Source organism: Eubalaena glacialis, chromosome 9 (genome assembly GCF_028564815.1).
Source record: "Eubalaena glacialis isolate mEubGla1 chromosome 9, mEubGla1.1.hap2.+ XY, whole genome shotgun sequence".
Lineage (NCBI taxonomy): Eukaryota > Metazoa > Chordata > Mammalia > Artiodactyla > Balaenidae > Eubalaena > Eubalaena glacialis.
This window is the reverse complement of record NC_083724.1, coordinates 74970121-74973459: the sequence shown is the minus strand read 5'-3', so window position 1 is coordinate 74973459 and position 3339 is coordinate 74970121. Positions and strand designations below refer to the sequence as shown.

At 39.3% G+C, this 3339-nt stretch overlaps 1 pseudogene; it reads left to right on the top strand.

The window, feature by feature from the left end:
* The first annotated feature begins 2245 nt into the window (after positions 1-2245).
* LOC133097229 (voltage-dependent anion-selective channel protein 3-like) lies at positions 2246-3113 on the top strand (annotated as a pseudogene).
* The last annotated feature ends 226 nt before the right edge of the window (positions 3114-3339 follow it).

Here is a 3339-nt window from a genome sequence, read left to right as displayed (position 1 = left end):
CATTCACAGAAGATTAAGTTCAGAATAAGGGAAACTTTTATCTTCCCTCTTCTGGAAAAGCAGTCCTAACATTTATAAGACATTATAATATTAAAGAAAATTACTACCATAATTATGTACCTTGCTAGTGTCTGTATAATTCTAGAATGAATTAATAGTAATACTGCACTTAAAGATTGAGTGAAAATTCTGAGCATTATTCATGTCTCTGCCAACATATTCTTTAGCTCTTCATGACATAACTAGTACAATAGTTTGTCATCTATAATTGTTTGCTGAATAGCTAAGCATACCTCATAATGGAAAAGAAAAGCTAGAGGAAAAGGAAAGGAAAAAGGAAAAGGAATAATTTCAGTATCATCTTTTACTGTGCTTGGTACACACACTGTTTAGGAGTCTTGTGTGGGCCAATATGACTAAAAGAATGAGCTCACATGGGTTCATTTCTCTATAGTTCTGTATTTCTGGCTCTTAAAAATTATTACTGCATGAATTTAATTTAATTCCTGGTGTGAAATGGTCATCCAGTAAACCAAAGAATGCATCTATTATCCTCACAGCCCATTATGCCACTTCGTCCCACCGTGTCCCTCCAACCTCATCTCCATGTTTAGCACCCACAAATCACACATTTTCACTAAAATATTTTGCTGCGGTAGTAAAGATAGTTGTTAAAGACCCTGAGAGAAATAGATCCTATACATTTATTGCATATAAAATGTGAGTTGCAGATTTTATTACAGCCAAAATAAGCTATACAAAAGTAGAGACTTCCTGTAATATTAACAGAGTAATGTCACGCATGCTTCTTGCATTAAAACCTTAAATACCCGTAAGAAACTTGCCGCATGGGAAATGTAAACTTAGTAAATTCACGATAAGGAGCTTACCTTGTGCAGTACCCTCACATCCACGTTTAACCACGTGACCACACCCACATGAACTCTGTAAGATGTTGTAATTATCTTCTTTGCTTATAATTTGCTTTGAATTATACGTAAAACAAAACCCATTTTGAGGTATATGAAGTCATGTAATCATGTAGGCACCACTGACCTGCTTTTCCCATATACTTCATTGATTTTGAATCAAATTAAAAGACAGATTAACTCAACTCATTTATTTAGCATCATTTTTTACAGGTAAGGGAACAGGTCCAGAGAGAGAATTATTTGAGGTCACAAAGAGGTATTGTTATTTTAGTACTCCAGTATATTGGTTTTAATTTAAAATATTTTTTGAGAAACTTTCCCTTCCTCCATATTCCTGACAGGGCAACTTGTTCAGAGGTAGTTACAGTTATATGCCAAATTATCATAGCAATTCTGAGATGAACTATTTAGTAAGTTTTTTCCTGAACACTCAGTTATTTTGGGTACAGTCCTCACCAGTGAAATTATCCACCACATTGTACACTGCCTCTCCATGCTATAGTCAATATCTATCCTTAAAATTGGACACACGGTCTTTTATACTTCGGAAGTATTTTTGTTTGTTTGTTTTGGTTTTCTTTGTTTTGTTTTTTGTTTTGTCTGGTGGGCCCAAAGAGAGAGCTCAGATGCTCCCATAGCCCAACTCTAGCGATAGGTAAGCCCAATAAGCAGGATGTAGAGAACTATACATTCAAGCCCATCTCCTTCACGGAGATTTGACAGGGTTTAAGCAGTGCTTTTACTAAAAAAGTTAGACAAGTATCCCTAAAAGGTAGAAAGACTGGGACTTGTGACTGCATCTGATGAATCTATTCCATTCCATCCCATTGTGTGATGATGATCATTCTCTTTGAATCTTGGATTAGAGCACTGGGGAATACTTGTGTGACTTAAAAAAAAAGAGAGAGCACAGGAAACAAAAGAAAAATAGATAAATTGTGCATCAAAGGACACAATCAACAGAGTGAAAAAGCAACTTATGGAATGGGAAACAATATTTATAAATCATATATCTGATAAGGGGTTAATGTCCAGAATATATATTTTAAAAACTCCTACAACTCAACAACAACAAAAATAATTAAGAAAGAAGCCAAAGGCCGGGCCCTACTGCGCTCGCGCGCACTCGGACAGTTGGGGGTGTTAGTCTGCCTCTCGCCTGTGGCGCGCGACACCGGCGCGACACTGTGGCGCAGCTGCAGCGTGGGGCTCGCAGCACGCAGGCACCGCAAGTGTGGGGCTGCGCAGGCGCGGACGGCGTTGGCCTGAAGAAGACCTTCAGCAGTGCTCTAGCGGAGTGGACGGGCCCTCCTGGCTGAGCGGACAGGCCCTGCCGTCGGAGATATGTGTAACACACCAACTTACTATGACCTAGGAAAGGCTGCCAAGGATGTCTTCAACAAAGGATATGGATTTGGCATGGTCAAAATAGATCTGAGAACCAAGCCATGTAGTGGAGTGGAATTTTCTACTTCTGGTCATGCTTACAATGATACAGGGAAAGCATCAGGCAACCTAGAGACCAAATACAAGATTTGTAACTATGGACTGACCTTCACCCAAAAGTGGAACACAGACAGTACTCTTGGGACAGAAGTGTCTTTGGAGAATAGAATAAGTTGGCTGAAGGTTCGAAACTGACTCTTGATACCGTATTTGTAGGGAACACAGGAAAGAAGAGTGGGAAATTGAAGGCCTCCTATAAACGGGATTGTTTCAGTCTTGGCAGTAATGTTGGTATCAATTTTTCTGGACCAATCTATGGCTGGGCTGTGTTGGCCTTTGGAGGTTGGCTTGCTGGCTATCAGATGAGTTCTGACACAGCCAAATCCAAACTGTCACAGAATAATTTCACCCTGGGTTACAAGGCCACAGACTTCCAGCTGCACACTCATGTGAACAATGGCAGTGAATTTGGAAGGTAGATCTACCAGAAGGTGAATCAGAAGATTGAAACATCAATAAACCTCTCGTGGACTGCCAGCAGTTAACAACACACGTTTCGGCATCGCTGCTAAGTACAAGCTGGATTGTAGAACTTCTCTGTCTGCTAAAGTGAATAATGCCAGCCTGATTGGCTGCGTTATACACAGCCCCTTTGATCAGGAGTGAAACTGACCCTGTCAGCTCTAATCCATGGAAAGACCTTCAATGCAGGAGGGCATAAGGTCGGGCTGGGATTTGAACTAGAAGCTTAATGTGGTTTTTTTTTACACCCTCAGAGTAATTTTATTTTTTATTTTTTTATTTCTGCATGTCCATATCAAGTGAACTTTATTAGTAAACAATCATGATCCATTGCTATAAGAGGTGTCCGTGAATTCTGGAGTTCAAAGAGACCCCAAAATTTTTTTTTTTTTTACTCACAAATAACCTGTGTATGTTTATTTTTTATTTATTTTTTCTT